Consider the following 20,174-nt stretch of genomic DNA (forward strand, 5'->3'; position numbering starts at 1 on the left):
CATTGCCTTATTAATTCTAAACCACATCAGAACTTTCCTTTCATTCAACAATGATTACAGTGATTATTCAGTATGCCACTTTGACCTCTTTGCAGAAAGGTAGGATAGAAAATGTAATAAATAAATAACTATTGGATAAAAATTGTGGTGCTGAGAGCATAAGATATTTGCTAGTTGCTATTAGTAGACAGGGCTAGTATCTAATCTAGAATCATAAGCATTAATATACTGGTAATGATTATTTAGTGAATGTGTTCTCAGCACAATGAGACAACAAGAAAATCCCAAAGTAATCTTCTCTTTTCTTATACAGTTGCCTGTCTAAAATCTAGAACTGAAAGTTACAGGTCACACATTCTGCTATGCCCAGGAACTACAACCCAGAGATAGGATACCGAAGTCCATGGCTCCACAGTGTATCTTAGAGCAACTGGCACAATACACACAATACTGGTCCACCTATTACCCCTTTAATCATGTTTCCTCATGCTGGTAGGCTTCTGTGCATGAAATATACAGGAATAGGCTGCCTGTAGTAGATTGTTTTCACAAATGGATTCAGGTTTCTTCTATAGGAGGGCAAATGTGTCCCCCTCACTCAGTTCAGCTTGCATGGTTTACAGTTTTAGGCTTAAAAAAAAAAGTCTTCCTGAAGTCCTTTGCAGAACATTATTTTTTTCCAGGAATATCAAGCCTGGTATCTTTGGCAAGCCTACAAATGAGCCATGATGCTGGCAAATGCCATCCCAAGTTGGTTGTCCCCAACATCTGGTAATCACACATACGCTGCCTTTACAGGTGAAGGCTTGCTTGATGAATTACTGTAGCCATTGAGACACACTTTCTCACTGAATCAGTCTAGTCCATGTTTGAAGGCTGTCAAGAGGACCAGCACGCACTTCATTCCTCTAAAATGGAAATGAGGGTGGGGGCAGGAAACAGTTGCCCAAGGTCTAGCCAGCGAGTCAGGACTTCTACTTGTTTGCCAAAGTTTCCTTCCTTATCCAATCTATTGCCTTTTGTTTTACAGTGTGCTGAGGAAAGAGTAAGAAAAATTCAGTTTGACCATAATGATAAGACAATTGTAAGTGAAAAGTTTATGTCCTTAACTCAAAATGTAAAGCTTGAAAGTGTTTAGCAGCAAATACTGAGCTGTTTGGGGCATGTGGTGGGTGGGTTGAACATAAATTTTGAAAATCTTCCATAATTTTCAAATGCCAGCCATGGCTACTTCATGGAGGAGTGTCCACAGTTGGCATCAAGTCATTCTTTATTCATTATTTTGAAATGCTACAGCTTGCTGTCCATATAGTCAAAATGTTTGTTGCTATGGCAGGGCAGTGGAAGGGACACTAAATGATCAGGTAGCGAAAAAGCAATTCCACTGAAAAAGTTCTCAACACTTGGGAATTGCAACACAATTTCTCAGTAGAGGATAAAATATAAATTATGCATTGGGGAAAATTGTCATTTTTTCAAAAATCAATATATTACTTTTTATTTAATTTTCTACTTTCCTCAGTTATAAGGTTTTTTGGATGTGTGGCTTCTCAGCCTGCTACTTCATTTGATTCAGGCAGGTCTCTTCACAATACGTGATCTGGTTCAGGCTCATAGAACTTTAAACCACTAAGAAAAATGTGGTGGCAGAAATCTACAAACTATGCAATGCCTTGTTATGACCAACCAGGGGTATGTGGAAAAGGAGCCTTGCTTCTGCAAGTGTTGAGGCCTTCTGATTAAATCTTTAAGCCTGTCTCCATCTAGAGTACAAGGAAGTACGTAGTTGGGAGACAAACAGCAGAATCCTTGCCATGTCTATTCACAAGTTAGACCTACTGAATTCATTACGGTTTACCCCCACGTAAGTGTGGTTAGAATTGCAGCCTAAAGCTGTATTGTCATACACTCTTGCCTTGAAGTAAGTCCTACTGAACTCCGGAGGGCTTCCTTCTTAGAAGACACGGTTAGGATTTCAGTCTTACAATCTTGGAAGTGACATCCTTCTAGAATGACATGTGCTTTTTTCGGAATATTGTTATTACACTTCAAAGAACATGTTAATACACACACATGATTTTTGCAATTATGTATGCCATGCAAGTAGCTGGCCAAGGGAAAAACATCAGGGATTGATCCACTATAGAATGAAACAAAGAAATTAGATTGCGTATCGAGGACCTCAAGCCACCCCCCATTGACTTGACACAGGAGACATCATTTTTGGTTTGGGTTTTTGGCAAATAATTTAGGGCCACAACTTTATTTAAATACAAATTCGGTGAGTGGTTGCGTAGGCATTGGTTCAGACTACTGTCACACCGGGACAGAGGCTGGCCTAAAACCAGTGATTGGGAGAATGCCGCTGAGGAGAGTTAAGGACCGGGGGGAAGCAACGCGTCCCTCTCCTCATGGTCCCAGGGACTCGGCCACGGCCCTAACCCCTACCGGGGGCTTCGGACAAAGCATAAGAGTCGCCGGATTCCTTTAACGGAATTCCCAGCATCAACCTGATTCTGGATGGGCAGCGCCCAATCCAGCAATCCACACAGGAACCAATGCCTAACCGCCAACCTTACAAGTTGTGACAAGTTGCTACTGCAGTAGGCAAAACCAAAAGGCACAGCCAATCGGCCAGATGGACAAATTCCTACTGGGCCCCTGCTACAAAGCAGACGACCCCATGACAGGCAGTTGCAAGGTCAAAGCAGAGGCCTAAGAAAAAAGGGGGGGCGGGGCGGGTGATCAGCAGCCGAAGCCAAGAGAAGGATCACCCTGCGTGCGGAGGCTTAAATAGGACGCTAAGCTGTCCATCACAAATTGCAACATTAACTTTTGCCCAGTAACTCCTAACTGACCAGTAGCTACTAAGGCCGGCTACCGGCCCCACCCCCACAGGAAGGGAATGTGTCTTGCCAGGTCCCGATCGCAACACGTGCTCTTACTCATGGTAGAACCTGATTTATACATAATAATGAGTAACTTGAGTCTTGAACATTATCTCCCTAAACAAGTAAAGGTAAAGTTACCCCTGACCGTTAGGTCCAGTCGTGCTCATCTCGCTTTACTGGCCGAGGGAGCCAGCGTAACAGCTTCTGGGTCATGTGGCCAGAATGACTAAGCCGCTTCTGGCGAACCAGAGCAGCGCACAGAAACGCCATTTACCTTCCCGCTGGAGCGGTACCTATTTATCTACTTGCACTTTGACGTGCTTTTCAACTGCTAGGTTGGCAGGAGCTGGGACCAAGCAACGGGAGCTCACTCCGTCGTGGGGATTCGAACTGCTGACCTTCTGATAGGCAAGCCCTAGGCTCTGTGGTTTAACCCACAGTGCCACCCGCGTCCCCCCTAAACAAGTAGTTCGGTTAAAAAAAGTATTGTGTCAAATAAGAAATATGAACAAACCTTGTATTCAGTATGTACTGAAGTAGTCATGCTACATTCAACTTTGAACTTTTCTCAACAGTGTCAAACTCACAGCACAGTATTCTTGGATGTCCGCTGTGCGCTCGATAAAGTTGCAGAAAGGAATCCAACTGAATGCAACGAAACTGTGTCTGCAATCCAGCCACACCCAGAGCTGTATAACAACCAAGTGAGTATTCTCTGAAAATATATATCAGTGAAAATCTTGTGAAAACCCAATCTTATCCACTGACTCAGATTTTATCAGATGTGCTGAAAATCTGAAAAGAGATTTGCTTAACCAAACTTCGATCCAGCAGGTCAGATAGGCCTTTTGCAAGGCACAGCCACAGAACGACGAGAGAAGCTCTCAGACCTGTGAGAAATAATCAGTACTTAAATACGATCAGAATATGGGCCAAGCAAAAGTGTGGATGAGCCTGTTGTAGAGAGAAAGTTTGCCCCTGCCCCCTTCTTTAGTTCAGAAACTATTGGGGAGGGATTCCAGTATGGGATATATTTTTACAAGCATATTTATAAATTGTTTTATCTTGACCTAAGAGATCAGCTCAAATCATCTGTCTCTAAAACAATACTACTGCTGCTGCTGCTGCTGCTGCTGCTGCTGCTGCTACTAATCTTCTGAATGAGCCAAAATTTGTTCAGGCCTACTTCTACAAATTACCGTTTTGGTAGCTTTGTACTGTTGGAGCTGTGCAGCCATTTCAACTCTCCTTTTGTCTCCCTTTAAAGACCAACTGCAATTTACCAAACAATGGCGACATGCTAATGAAGGAATTCTGCTCAAAACTACAAAAATACGTCAGCAACTTATATGCCATCTGTGTGAAGAACTAAAAGTGTACATCATAAGGAGTAAGAAGATTTTTGTTTCACAGGAAACCCGTGGCATCTAACATTGTCCTGGAAACCAACACTCCATTTGTGTTTGTGATTCTTAATGTCTGCTAACGAAAGGGTAAACGCAATAATTAATTTCTTCAGCCAGGAAAAAAGAAAGAAAAGCAATAATAATGCAAACTACCCACAGCAGTGAGCTCAAAGACCCTTGAGCGTCATCATATGTATTTGGAGGCTGCTACTGTGGGGACCAAAATCAAATCCACACCATTCGTTTAAAGCCCATGGCTTTCTTCCAAAGAATCCTGGGAACTGTAGTTTGGTAATGGGGCTGGGAGTTGTTGCTTTGTGGTGGGTAAACTACAGTTCCCAAAATTATTTGGGGGCACAAAGGAACATCTCCTTAAAAAATGACTGGAACAAAGAACAGACCCTCCAAGTGCCCTATTTTCTAGGGACATCCCTGATTTAGAGAAGCCGTCCCAGTTTCTGATTTGATCCTGGAATGTCTTGCTTTTCCTTAAGACATCCCTATTTTCATTGGAGAAGTGTTGGAGGGTATGGAGTCATTGGCTTTTCTCTCAAGGCATGCCTTAACATCAACAGGGAATCCATTTTTAAAATATAATTTGTTGTTATATAGTTGCAACTGATGACCTTTTACCAAGCAGTAGTTTAACATGGTGTGCGTGTATGTCACTGCTGCCTGGTTTGTTCTGTCAAGTCCTACAGAAATGGTAGCATAAATCTTGGGCAGATGTGTGGTAAAATGGTTGTCTGCATCTGTGCATCCATTCATAAAGATGGAGGGGTTTGTGAAAGCACTGAAACAGTGTTTATTTCCTCTTAGCAGTTTCATGACATTGGGTTGAACTTATTTATTTCTGTTCTATTTAACATATTTAATATTTTATATTCTAAATATTTTCTTATCAAGTTTAGAAAACAAACCTGTGCTTAGGTGATACAATAAAAGAGATATTTTATTTAAATTAGTAACCATAAGAGTTATGACCATTATTTAATATTTAAAACTATAGTTATATATTTTCCTGTTTGCAGTTATATAATTGGTACTGTTGTTGTTTTCATAAACTTTCCTCATTTTGTACTGAAGAATAATTTTATACATGTTTGTACTGCAATTGAATTTATACTTTATTTAAATTGATATGGATTTCTTATGTGCTATTTTTATATTAAGTTAATATTGAAAATATTTAAGTTACCAAGCACACAATAAAATCTTGAGCAAGAGTGAAGTGTTTTCCTTTGATTTTAACATATTTTAAGAATACTTGAATTGAGTTATTTGTGAAGCAGTATGAACTGGGCTTGACATTACACTTCATTGGCTAAAGCTGAACCAGCAACAGGGATTACAAACCTAATAAATTGTTCACCTCACACTTTTTCAATGCATTTGATCATCACTTTCCTAACCACAAAAAATCTGTAATTTTTAAAGAAGATTTATTTTGCTAGGGTGATAGAGTGCTTTACTTCACTGAAATTGTGCAAGCTTAAAATTTGAGTATATATATATATATTTTTACTAAAACGAGCCCAGGAAGAGAAACATATCTATACTGATACAAATCAGACTTCTAGAAACAGTGTAAAACAACCTTTTAAAACAGCTTAAAACTCTTCAAAGTAATCACCTGCTCTGCAGCTAAGTACTATGCACTTGAATCCCTCCTGCAAAATTGTGACACTCTGGAGAATGATCACATTAAGCCTTGGCCTAATCATTCTCAGCATTCCCATTTGTACAGTGAGATGGAGGGTGGACTGTGTTTTACAAGGCCTTCCGTGTGCTTAATTCTGTAAACACTTACGTCAAATTCGTGAACATTTGTTTCTGCTTGTGGCACATTCCTAATTGCACTGGACTCAACTTGTCATTCTCCACTAGCCATGCTGGTCTCATCTCTGGGCCATCACCAGGCTTCACCTCAAGCCCCACTCCTGATAGCAACACTTTGTCGAAAACACTAATAAACAATTAAAGAGAAGAAGAATTGCGCTGATATTGCACTGAATGGATGAGCGAGTGTCTATCAGTGTGTGGGAATGCTGGGATGGTGAGAAGAGTTGGACTCACCAGCGCCATCTAGCTGCTCTTTTCCTCTTGAGCTAGCTTTCACATTCACCACAAAACAGTTATAATCCATCAAAACATCAAAACTAACAAACTGAAGTCTCTGAAAGTCCTTAAATGAATCATGGTGCCAGACTTTACCTGGCGGAGAACAAGCTGTGAAGCTTTGTATAATCAGCAAATGTCCAATTCTGATCTCCAACTCTGAACAGTGTTTGCTGATAACAACTACTGTTTCGTTGAATTCTTCATCAGCGAATTAGTTCAACACTCGTTAGTAGAAAGATATGTAATTTCTTCATTAACCAATTTTTTCCGAATAGATATAATATACATGAAAATGAATAATACTCTGGAACAGTGCTCATGCAATTTTGTAGTCACTGCTGATTGCATGAGCACTGTTCCAGAGTCCAAGTTGGGGATGGGGAAGGAGAGATTGGTGTAGGAAGTACTCACAGGGTGACGGAGGATGGTGAGGCGATGGGACACAGGAGCCAGAGCAGCAGGACCCATCTCCAGGGACAGAGGAGCCCCTGTCTCCACAAGCACAGCATGCTCTGGGGCATAAGGAGCAGAAAGCAAGGTACTCCAGGAGGCTGAGGCAATCAAGGCCCACAGCCCAGCTCCCTAGCTGGCCAGGTGGGGCTCGCTAGCTCTGGGAGGAGGGGTGTGACTCCTTAGCTGGAGTAGGCTTGGAACAGGTGAGGCTCACTTGCCTCATCAAGCCCAGGTGCTGCAATCAGCAGGCAAAGTACACAAGGGCAGCAGAGCTGAGGTGCTGTGTCTGCTCAACTGCTTGCTTGCTTCAGGATCTCTGTGGGACTGTGCTTTGGTTTGGACTTTGGCCATCTGGACATACCTGTCGTACTGTCTTGCTGCCAGGTAGGCCAGGGATTTGGGATAGGGGTATGTGCAAGTGATTCATCCAGGATTCACCACAGCACCTGAATGCCGCAGGTTTTTACACAGTCCTAATTTGCTCAGAAGTTTGAAACACTAAGAAAAAAGGAAGCTTGTGTATCCTTGAACTCAAAAGCTTATATGTCCCTGGTCCCCAAAACAAACATTGGGGTACCCCATATCATACACCTGTGCAATTGCAACAATAATGGTCACATACTATAGTCTACAAACACACACACACACACACACAACACTATAGTTAATTTTATTATTGAATTGGTGTTTTCTTTTGCCCTCAGGTTTCCCTTGCATGCAATACATAAATCCAAAAAAATCTGTGCTTAAAATGCTGCAGTTTTGTGTGCTTACTCTGATAACTTTGGTACCTGACCAGGAGAAAATGTCCAAGCAGTGATACTGATGTAGAATAGAGTGTCCCCATTTGCACTTGAGGAATGTTGGAGGATGAGGCCTTGCACCAAGTATCTAAGGGTTAAGTTGTCAGATACCACTCTCTCCTCATTGTAATATCTCTTTTGCATTTCCCTTATGGAAGCCAGGCTTCTGTCATACTCATGGGCCAAGTCCAGCTGGAATCACAATTGCCAATAAGGACCCACCCATGTAGAAGTTCCTGGGTGGGGCTTGAAGAGGAGCTTAGTGATGGTGCAGATGTAGACATAGGTGGCTGGTGGATAATGGGAAGTCAGGGATAGTGCAATTTAAGACTTTCCATGTGCAGAAACAAACCTTCATGAGATAGACCAGATATCTATGGAATTAAGAATGTGAAGGGCATTGTAAAAAGTACTCTTTCCCAACTCTCTGTACAAATGGTAATACTTAGGGTGAGTAAGTTAAGGCTTAATGTGATCATTCTATGGGTACCTCCAGAGACCAGGCTGTCACTATTTTGCAGGTGGGATTCAAGTGCATAGTATTTAACTTGAAAGTAGGCAATAAACCTTATCTGAAACTTGTACTGGTATTGATATGCTTGCCTCCCTGGGCGCCTTGAACTGAATGCAATACTGGAAATTTAGGTTTGCACAATGAAAGTGAATTAAAGCACTCCATCTCCCTAGAGATTGATGGATAAACTGACTTAAAAAGCAAAGCCTTGTGTGAGGTGAACTAATTTATTTAGTTTGTTACAGGTTAAGTTTGCCCAAACGGAGTGTAATGTCAAATGCAAATGTATACTGTTTCAAAAATGACTCTATTCAAGCTTTATGGAGATACGTTAAAATCAAGGGCAAACAAGAGTCTTGCTTGATATTTTATTGTGCATTTTGTCACTGAAACATTTTCATTCTCAACTTAATATATAAATGGCACATAAGAAAACCATATCAGTTTAAATACAGTATTAATTTAATTGTAATACAAACATGTATAAAATAATTATTTAGTACCAAATCAGTAACAGTGTCAATAATATAACTAAAAAAATACAATATGTAACTTTAACTGTAACTTTAAATATTAAATAATTGCCACAACTTAAAAGTCTTACTGTTTCTGATTTCCATAAAATCGTTCTCTCTAGATGTGCTTAGCATTATTGCATCACTTAAGCACAGGCTTGTTTTCCAATGCTGATCGGAAAATACTTAGAATATGCAACATTCAATATGTTAAATAGAACAGAAATAAATAAGTTCAACCCAATGCTATGGAACTGCTAAGAGGCAATAAAGACTATTTCAGTGCTTTCACACACCCCTCCATCTTTATGAATGGATGGATCGATGCAGACAACCATTTTACCACACATCTGCCCAAGATTTATGCTGACATTTTCTATACAACTTGACAGAACAATCCAGACAGCAGTTACACACACATGCACCATGTTAAATTACTGCTTGGTAAAAGGCCATCAGTCGCAGCTTTATACTAAAAACAACAACAAATAACAAAGAATAAGAAATAAAATAAAATAAAATTTGATTGCCCTTAGAAGCTAAGGCATGGCCATACAATGGGACACTTCTCCATTAGAACAACCCAATTTAGGGAGAACTGTTTCTTCATGGTTCCAGTGGCATTTTTTGGTTTTAGGAGATGCCAGAGATCTTTGACCTTTCTGCTCTCCAGCCCCCACACCTAAAATTCCAGGGAACTGTAGTTTACCCATTACAGAGCTGTAATTCCCGCCCCCCTTAACAAACTACAGTTCCCATGATTCTTTGGTGGAAAATCATGTGCTTTAACTGTGCTATAAGTGAATGGTGTGGATGTGACTCCAGTCCTCAAATCTTTGCGCAAAACATCAACCTCCAAATACATATGGCGACGCACAAGGGGTCTCTGAGCTCGCTGCCTTGGGTTAGATTGCATTATTATTGATTTATATTTCCTGGCTTAATAAATTAATTGTTGCATTTCCTTATTTGACTGCATACATTAAGAATAACAAACATGAATGAGTTGATGGTTTCCAGAACAATGTCGGATGCCATGGTTTCTTATTGCAAAAAAGAGATCCTCCCAGTTCTTATGATGTACACTTTCTCGTGTCCACACAGCAGAAAAGTAAGCTTCTGACGTAGTCCAATAGAGCTGGGCAGAATTCCTTCATTGGCCTGCTACCAATGTTTGGCAAAGTGCAGTTGGTCTTTAAAAGAAGATGGGAGTGGGGGGAGAGTTAAATTGACCATACAGTTCCAACAGTACAATGCTAATAAAATGGTAATTAGGAGGAGGAGGAGGCCTGAGCTTATTTTGGCCCATTGAAAAGAATTATTTTTTATTGGTTTTCCCAACAGATGATTAGAGCTGACCTCTTAGGTAAAGTAAGTTAAAGCAATTTGTAAATACATTTGTAAAAATATGTCCCAACCCTCCGAGAATCCCTTCTCAATAGTTTCTGAGCATTTAAAAGGGGGGGAGCAAACTTTTTTCCTACTATGTCTCACTGAAGAGAAATATATACGTTTACCAAAAATACTCACATGGTCTTCATACAGAGAGTCAGGTGGAAGCATATTTGATACAGTGCTGTTGCAAGCACTTTGAGTGACATTTTTAAGAGCCTCGTTGACTTGGCAAAATACTCTGCCGTACGTTTTGCACTGTTGAAAAAGAGATTTAAAATTGAATGCAGCATGACTGCTTCAACACAGTTTGAATGCAAGATTCATTCCTTTTTTTGTCATTTGAGGTGATACTTTTTAATCTGGTTTTTGAAGTGCAATAGTGCTGTTCAGAAAAAGCACATGCCCTTCTAGCAGGTTGCCAGCCAGACACATGACATAATAACTAAAGATGTGCTGGAAAAACGCCCTGAGGTGGCCCTGCAGCCTCCGAACTCCGAGTGTCCTCCGGTCTGCGCAGCTCTGGAAAAGGCATTCCCCTTCTTCTCCAGTGTGCTTCAGCGACATATATCAAATGATATATGCACACTAATCTTCTAGCATATCACATCAAGAAGCATGAGACATCATAGAGCTAATCTACATATTTATTTACACACTATGTACAGACAAAGGAGTCATGGCACCTTCTCTCTCCAGCTCTGAGAGTAGAAACAGGCAGAAGTAAAAGCAAAAATACAGTCATACTTCTGGTGGCGAATGTGATTCATGCGGGAGGCACGTTCGCAACCCGCAGCATTTGCAGCCTGAAGCGCCACGTCTGCGCATGCACGTGATGCGATTTGGCGCTTCTGCGCATGCGCGTGACGTCATTTGGTGTTTCTGTGCATGCGTGAGGGCTGAAACCCAGAAGTAACCCATTCTGGTACTTTTGGGTTCAGTGTGGTCCGCAACCCAAAAATGCGCAACCCGCAGCGTTTGTAACCCAAGGTATGACTGTACAGTACAATAAGTATATTCAGCGGAAGAGATAAGACTGTCTTCTGTTCCCACGCTCTTCCCAGACAGGCATGTGATTTACACCAATCTCATCTGCAGCATTGGAGGCATGAAATACTAACAAGATGAACGCCTGAAGTCTTCAAGTTTGAAGACTCCTTAGAAAACGCCCCAGTGAGTTCCATATGACTTACCGGTACTCCAAGGCAAGAATGTATGACAGCAATACAGCTTTAGGCTGCAATTCTAACCACACTTACGTGGGGGTAAACCCTAATGAATTCAGTAGGACTAACTTGTGAATAGACATGGCAAGGATTCTGCTGTTTGTCTCCCAACTACGTTCCTTGTACTCCAGACGGAGACAGGCTTAAAGATTTAATCAGAAGGCCTCAACACTTGCAGAAGCAAGGCTCCTTTTCCCCATACCCCAGGTTAGTTATAACATAGTTTGTAGATTTCTGCCACCACATTTTTCTTAGTGGTTTAAAATTCTATGAGCCTGAACCAGATCATGTATTGTGAAGAGACCTGCCTGAATCAGTAGCAGGCTGAGAATTGACACACCCCAAACTTTTATAACTGAGGAAAGCAGAAAATTAAGTAAAAAGTAATGTATTGATTTATGAAAAATGCTGCAATTTTCCCCAAAATGCAATCTAGCATTGTAGGTCACCCCAATAAATCTCCTGTACTGCAAAATTGTGTGGTAATTCCCAACTATGGAGAACGTTTTCAGTGGGATTCCATTTTTGTGATGTGTTTTTCATTTAGTGTCCCTTCCATTGACCTGCCATAGCAACAAACACTTTGACTGCATAGATAGTAATTTGTAGAGGAGTTTTCAAATAAAGTGTACAAGTTGTGAGACTCAAGGTCCAAATATTGCATTTCAAAATTGGCTTGATGCCAACAGTGGACACTCCTCAATAAATTAGCCATGGCTGATGTTTGAAAATTACGGAAGATTTTCTAAATGTCCATTATCTCAAGGACATAAACATTTTGCTTACCCTTTGCTCAACATTAGGTTCAAAGCGAATTTTTCTAATTTCTTCATTACCACAAGATGATTTCTGTAAAACAAAAGGCAATAAATCGGTTAAGGAAGGAAACTTTGGCAAGCAAGTCCTGACTTGCTGGCTAAACCTTGGGCAACTGCCTCCTGCCTCCGCCCTCATTTCCATTTTAGAGGAAAGAAGCAGGAGAAGTACATGCTGGTCTTCTTGACAGCCTTCAAACATGGACTAGGCTGATTCAATGAGAAAGTGTGTCTCAATGGCTACAGTAATTCAACATGAAGCTTCTACCTGCAAAGGCAGTGTATGTGCAGTTACCAGGTGCTGGGGACAGCCAACTTGGGATGGCAGTTGCCAGCATCATGGCTCATTTGTAGACTTGCCAAAGATATGAGGATGGATGTTGCTGTGAAAAGGATGTTCTGCAAAGAACTCCAGGGAAAACAATCTTTCAAAAAACCAACAAAAAACCAACCCTAATGCTGTAAACTTTGCAAGCTGAACTGAGTGAGAGGAACACTTTTGTCCTCATATAGAAGAAACAATCTTGTGAAAACAATCTTCTACGGGCAGCTTGTTCCTGTATATTTCATGCACAGAAGCCTACCAGCATAAGGAAACATAGTCAAAGGGGTAATAGGTGGATTTGTATCATGTGTATTGTGCCAATTGCTCTAAGATACACAGGAAACACTATGGAGCCCAGCATCATATCTCTGGATTGTGGTCCCTGGGCAGAGCTGAATGTGTGACCTGTAATTTCAGTTCTAGATTTTACAAAGAAAGGAGATTACTGGTACTTTGGGATTTTCTTGTCTCATTGTTCTTAGAGCATTCACAAAATCATCATTACCAGTTTCTGCTTATATTAATATTTATGATTCTAGATTAGATACTAGCCTGGTCTACTTATAGCAACTAGCAAATATCTTAAGCTCTTAGCAGCATAATTTTTATCCTGCAAATGTATCCACCCCACCTTTCTGCAAGGAGCTCAAGATCGCATACATCACTGAACGAAAGTTCTGATGCGGTTCAGGATTATAAAGTATTGAAGATTTTGTCTAGTAGCTGCACATTAACAAAGATAATAATGTATTGCCTTTTAAAAGTAGCGAACGTTTTAAAGATTCATTTTGATTGTTTCAGTTCTGCAACATGTACAATACCAAATTGGGTATCATTGTCAACATGCACCGGCAAATGAGGCAAATGATGCATCACTTCTTATTCTTAGAGAGCACATTCTGAGAGAGAAAGTAACAACACCTGGCTCCCATAAGTTGATTCAGTAATAAATATTTCCTCCTTGCCTTCTTTGCAATAGTTAAACAAGCAATAAATTGGCTGCAAAACATAATAATAATAAAAATTCTTATGTACCTCCAGGTTCTCACATTCCATAACGAGCTGTTTCTGTAGTAATGTTAATTTTTTTTGAAATCTGCGCTTGTCCGTTTTCTGTACCTCTCTTTTGAACTCGCCCAGTTGTTTTAATGGAGTAGTAGAGATAATTTCTACCAGCAGACAGATTGCCAGGATTGCTTTCAGAAACACAGCCATCGTCCTTTTGATTATTAGGAGCTACAGACAAGATCCTTACTGCTTGTTGCTCTTTTGAAAGCTGGATATTTATATGTGCAACAGGGGAAGGAGATAGGTGGTGTCGGTGTAAATGGAATCCCCACAATCCGCAAAATCGCAAAACCACATCTATCTGATTATGTAGGAAGATCTCTCAATAAAAATGAGTAATTGTTGCTGCTTAATGGAAATTGCAAGCAGGACTTCAATGTGAAGAAGGTTGTCTTTGCCTTGGCCCTAAAGCTCAATTAGAATGCCCAGTGGGTTTCAAGGTCTGGTTCAGAGTTCTGGTATTATCTGTCAAAGCCAGGATACCCTTAAGCAGGTCAATGAGGGGCGATGGGGAGCTGGGCACACTTGCCTCAGGCCTTGGAGGGCTAAGCTGGTGGGCAGGGCAGGGGGTGCCAGGAACCAGCTGCTTTTTTGTTTGAATTTGTAAAGTATCTTCATCTGAGTCCTTGCCAAAATCTGCCTGCCTATTGATCTGAGGTGGGTGGTAAGGAAAGGACCTTTTTGTGGCAGTGGTCTAGTTATTGAATGGCCTCCCACCAAAGGCTCACTTATGTTTGGATTTTGGTTGCAAACCTTTGATTTCCCCAGAACTACAGGTTATTGTTTCTATATTGCACATTGGGGTTGGTGGTGTTAGGGGAGTGGTGGTACCTCTGGTAGGGGACATGTTGTGCTCCTTCTGAGGTAGCTTGTCCATCTTTGGTCCCCACTCTGCATTCAGCTCTCACTTGTGGCTCTTAGAAGCTGTCAGCAAGCGACCCCCTTGGACTTTGACTTGCCAGCTAAACCAGGTGAGGGTAGCCGGTGGGTCTCAAACCCTCAATGAATTAGGGATTTTTCCCTACATGCGAAGACAGGCTCAGGCAGATTGAGTAGATGAGAACAATAGTGGGCCCAACACCCAAGAAGGCAGTTTCTGCACAAGCTGTGTAGAGGGAAGTGAGGGCTCATCAACCTGGGATGGTAGCCCATCTAGGAGAAGGAAAACTCTGTTTCTAAACAAGGGGAGGCAGGGAGGGGAAGCTGTTCCCTCCAATCAATAAAAACCAATAAAAAACACATAGCAAACTGAGGTCCTGCCCCCCACCCAACTGATGGCCAGGCTTCCACTAGTGGACAGCAGATAAAGCCTTTGCTCCAAGGAGTTTTGGGGTATATGGCTGTCTCCCCTCCCACACACACACATTTTATCCTCAAAGCAACCCAGTGAGCTTGTCTCATGGGCACCCAGTAAAATTTAAAGATTTGAACCTGGGTCCCCCCACCAGATTTAGTTCAAGACCCTATCTCATACAGCACACCATGTGCTGGCATGTTTGCACTCACAGATAAAATGGCAAAGCAAATTGCATGTCTGTCTCCCAAACTTGCAGCAAGTAAGTAGTTAGGAGGCACTTTTAGTCCTGGACATTCTCTTGGATGTCAATATAGCATTCATGATACAAGTAATGCCTGTTGGTTGGTTCATCAGCTGTATCTTCTTCTAGGAGCAATAATGTACTGGGTAGCTAATAATAGTAATAATAATAATAATATTTATACACCACCCTTCTGGCTGGGTTTTCCCACACACTCTGTGCAGCTCACAGCATATATCAGAACATATTAAAACATCAAACATTAAAAATGTTCTGATACAGGGCTGCCTTCAGATGAAAAGTCAGGTAGTTGTTTATTTCCTTGACATCTGGTGGGAGGGTGTTCCACAGGGTGGGCGCCACTGCCAAGAAGGCCCTCTGCCTGGTTCCCTGTAACTTCACTTCTTGCAGTGAGGGAACCGCCAGAAGGCCCACAGAGCTGGAGTTCAGTGTCCAGGCTGAACAATGGGGTTCGAGATACCCCTTCTGGTATACTGGGCTGAGGCCATTTAGGGCTTTAAAGGTCAGCACCAACACTTTGAATTGTGCCTGGAAACACACTGGGAGCCAATGGTCCCCACGGCCACTCTCAGTCACCAGTACAGCTTCCCCATTCTGGATTAGTTGTAGTTTCTGGGTCACCTTCAAAGGCAGCCCCACATAGAGTGCATTGCAGTAGTCCAATCAGGAGATGCACCACTCTGCCGAGAAAGTCTGTGGGCAGATAGGGTCTCAGCCTGCGTACCATGGAGCTGGTAGACAGCCGCCCTGGACACAGAATTGACTTGCGCCTCCATGGACAGCTGTGAGTCCAAAATGACTCCCAGGCTGCATATCTGGATCATCAGGGGAAGAATTACCCCATTCAGGACCAGGGAGTCCCCCACACCTGCCCACACCCTGTGCCCTCAAAACAGTACTTCTATCTTGTCAGGATTCAACCTCAATCTGTTAGCTGCCATCCATCCTCCAGCTGCCTCCAGAAACTCACACAGGACCTTCACTGGTTCTGATTTAAGAGAGGTAGAGCTGGGTATCATCCACATACTGGTGAATGCCAGCCCAACCCCCCTGATGATCTCTCCCATCAGCTTCATATAGATGTTAAAAAGCATGGGAGAGAGGACGGAACCCTGAGGCACCCAACAAATGAGATCCCAGGGGTCATCTGCCCCCGCCCCCATGAAATATACTTAGAGTCAAGTGTGAATTTCATGCTCTTTATTCAGCTCATAGTAGTGAGGAATGCAGTTTCCCCAAAACGTTTGCTTTATATACACTATTTACACAATGGGCCCCACGTGATTGGCTAATTCTGGGATACTCCTGTATGCCAATCGGAGTGCGGATTCACTTCCACCTGGAGCTGGATTGGGAGACTCCTGCGGACCAATCAGACTGCTGCAATCTCAATCCTATTGTTCTGGGACCAGTCAGACTGCTGCAATCTCAATCCTATTGTTCTAGGACCAATCAGACTGCTGCATTTTGGATCCTATTCCACTCAGTACATAACACCCCACTTTCTGGACACGGCCCAGGAGGAAGGAGCTGAACCACTCTACAACAGAAGATTTGAGACTGGGTGATAGTTGATCATATTAGCCGGGTCCAAATATGTTTTTTAAAGAAGTGGTTTAATAGCAGCTTCTTTAAGCAGCTCTGGGAAGACTCTCTCATGGAGGGAGGCATTCACCACCCTCCAGAGCCAATCACCCAGCCCTTCCCAGCTCGCTCTTATGAGCCAGGATGGGCAAAGATCAAGAAACAGGTGGTTGGTTTCACTTGTTCAAGCAGCCTGTCTACAACCTTGGAAGTAACAGATTGGAATTGATCCCATGCAATGTGACCAGACAGGACTCCAGCACTCTCCCACCCGCTCTCTCCCCCTGCTACCACAGTGGAATCTAACTCTTTCTGAATCTGAGCAACTTTATCTGCAAAAAACTTTGCCAAACCATTTCAGGAGATCTTTGGGTCTTCACCAGACCCCGATGGTGAAGGTGGTGGGCCACCTGAAAGAGTCTCCTGCTGCTGTTTTCTGCTGATGCAATAGAGGCGGCAATGAAGGTCCTCTTCGCTGTTGCTATCGACACTTTGGTAGGCTCGACATGGAGCTCTAACCCGTGTTCGGTCAGATTCAGAACGAATTTTCCTCCACCAGCGCTCTAGCCGTCTCAGTGATTGTTTCATCGCCCTCAGTTCCGAGGAAAACCATGCGGCTGTCAGGGCTCCATGCATTCGGAGAGGGTGCTTCTATACTGTCATTCACAGTATAGTAAACCTTTTGTTTGGACTACTACAACATGCTTTATGTATGTCTGATTTTGAAGGGTGTTCAGTATACTGTGACCCGGTTGTTGATTTCAGCTAATCGCCATAATGCAATCACCACACATTTCTCTTCTGCAACATGATTGTAGCATAGCATTTTTAATGCTGCCCAAGATTAACAAAATGAAAATGACCACACTGTGAGAAAAGAAAGTTGTTTCTTTCTTTGGCTGTTATTGGGGGGTGGATGGAGAAAAGGAGTATGTCATTTTAAAAGATGCAACTTAATGTGGATATTGGTAGGAAACTGGGGCAAACAAGCAAGAGGTAGATAAAAGATTTTATCACAAAGTGACGCTTAAGAAAAAATGACGATACTAAACAAAAGAAATGGTTATGATAGTTCACGTAGCATGAGTGGAAGGCAGGTTCGTAGGAGCTAACGGAACGGCATTCTTAGAAGTTGCCCCAGGGATTTTTCATGTATAATCAAACTAAGAATTAGTAATTGGACTCGCCGTATCAGCCAGAATACATGGGGTGGAAAGTTGTAGCATGAATTAGTTGTTGTCTCTTCAAGTGGTGCTAATTATTAGCAACCTGGGCTTCTGATGCTCAGTGCAATATAACTACCACTATTTAAAAAATGGTAAAACTAACGTGTCATGAGATATCACTCGCTAACGGTAGAGAAAGATTTGTAGACACACATCCATCGAAAGCTGAGCACAAGCTGTATGGCTAAGGGATATGTGTGATCCCTTAGAAAGCAAATTTTAAAGACTGGAATAAAGCTATATTCAGGTCTTTGTAGATGTGAAAAATGATTAACGTAAGAAAACTGATGGGTCAACCAAAGGCTGATCTAGTCTAACAGTCTGTTTCTCATCGCGGCCAATCAGGTGCCTATGGAAAACCCAGGAGCAGGCATGAGACAATAGTTAGTTGGCATCTGTTTATCTTGGAGGACAATGGAGGAGTGCGCCTTTAGGGGTGAAGTCAAACTATTGGAAGGTTACAATGTGTCAGTAACTGGTATACACAAACATGGTGCCTCCGATTCTGAAGGTAGAGTGCAGGGCCCAATGGTGGGGCGGGATAGCTCAGTTGGTAGACCACGAGTAGATCTCAGGGTTGGGTTCAAGCCTCATGTTGGGCAAAAAGATTCATGCATCACAAAGGGTTGGACTAAGATTTCTTTTGTGGTTTCTTCCAACTTGACAATTGTATGGTCCATGAGGCAAGGTGAGGCAACGGCCTTGTGTAGGGGCGGAAGTTCTGGCCTCCAATGAATGCATCACACGGCACAGTGTGTCAGAGACTGCTGTGACACTCCTTGGAGGCTGGATACATCACCTCAACAGCTTGCAATGCTCCCCACTAGGAGGGGGAGAGACCATCACCAGCGCCTCCTCTTCGCTGAGGCCACTATGCAATGCTGATCTCCCATCCCTAGGGAGGAACTGGCAGAGGCTGTGCTCTGGGGTCTCCTGGGCTCTGCACCCACCAGGCATGATTCAGCCTGGGGCCCTTTTTCCTTCACAAAGGCCTTTGATTCCCACTTCAGCTGTTGGGCAAGAATGATTTGATTTCCCTGCCACGTTTCTTGTGTAGATCTTCGCTCACCCTTCACTGGCATTTTCTGATTCACCTCAGGTGCCAAAATGTCTTGGGTCAGCTCTGGTAGCAAGTACCCTTAATGGTGATCATCCACAATGGAGTTTTAATGTGGATTTCAAGATGGAGAGGGGGAATTTACACAACATCCTCTCGATCCAAGTGGACACCTGCACCGCCTCCTGGCTAAACTTGATTTACCCAAGCTAAGAAGAGAAGAAGAAGAGTTTGGATTTGATATCCCGCTTTTCACTACCCGAAGGAGTCTCAAAGCGGCTAACATTCTCCTTTCCCTTCCTCCCCCACAACAAACACTCTGTGAGGTGAGTGGGGCTGAGAGACTTCAGAGAAGTGTGACTAGCCCAAGGTCACCCAGCAGCTGCATGTGGAGGAGCGGAGACACGAACCCAGTTCCCCAGATTACGAGTATACCACTCTTAACCACTACACCACACTGGCTAAGGATAACACCCACGTTGCTTGACTGTGGATGTGCTGAAGTGAATTGTGTAGGCAGAGTTTTGGTTTATTTATATAAAAAACATGTCACTGGGTGCTATTATCACACACCCAACTTCAACTTTGTTGCTATCAGCCCAAAGGAAAGGAGGCAGTTTGCGCTTTCCTTCTGTTGCTGCTGAAGGCATGTTCACAGTATTTTTAATTTTTTTAAACATCTGCTTTTGCACAGAACAGCTGCATTAACAATAAACATAAAATTTACTCTTGCAGGTACGAGAGGCAGTAGAGGAGCGGGGGAAGGAAGTGGGAGTGATGCCAAATTGTTACCTGGCCTGCAACTATACACATGTAAGTATATTATTTTTGAGATTCCCAAATGTCGGACCACCTCTCTTGATATGGAAGTTGCTGCAGTCCCCAGATATTTGGGTTGCTCTTTTTCACATCTTTCTCAGTTCTGCAATATCCTTTTTCAAGTGTGATGGTCAGAACTGTAGTCTTCTAAGTGTGTTGCATGCTTTAACTAAAACCTCCTGATCCAAAGGAGGCCCCTTTTTATTCAGCAGCCTGGTTTTGGGGTGGTCTTAAGGTATGCACCCAATCCACACTTTTTGGTTCCAGAATTTCCTGGGGCTGGCAGATAGTTCAATTGTCCCCTATGATTCCACAGGCAATGGAATTATTACTGAGGGTAGACTGAACATATATGACGAAAATTGTAGAGGGGGGAAAACTATTTCAGAAGTACATGTAG

General features: G+C 42.5%; 1 long non-coding RNA gene across 1 annotated transcript; it reads right to left on the bottom strand.

Annotated features, from left to right (window-relative positions):
• Window positions 1-233: 233 nt before the first annotated feature.
• On the bottom strand, window positions 234-6,978 carry LOC117041356. The gene is made up of 3 exons (XR_004425956.1): window positions 6,830-6,978; window positions 3,406-3,606; window positions 234-1,034 (listed from the first exon to the last, which is right to left on the bottom strand). It is a non-coding gene; the product is annotated as an uncharacterized LOC117041356 (long non-coding RNA).
• Between the last annotated feature and the right edge of the window lie 13,196 nt (window positions 6,979-20,174).

The sequence above is a fragment of the Lacerta agilis genome, chromosome 2, assembly GCF_009819535.1.
Source record: "Lacerta agilis isolate rLacAgi1 chromosome 2, rLacAgi1.pri, whole genome shotgun sequence".
In the NCBI taxonomy this organism is placed as follows: Eukaryota; Metazoa; Chordata; class Lepidosauria; order Squamata; family Lacertidae; genus Lacerta; species Lacerta agilis.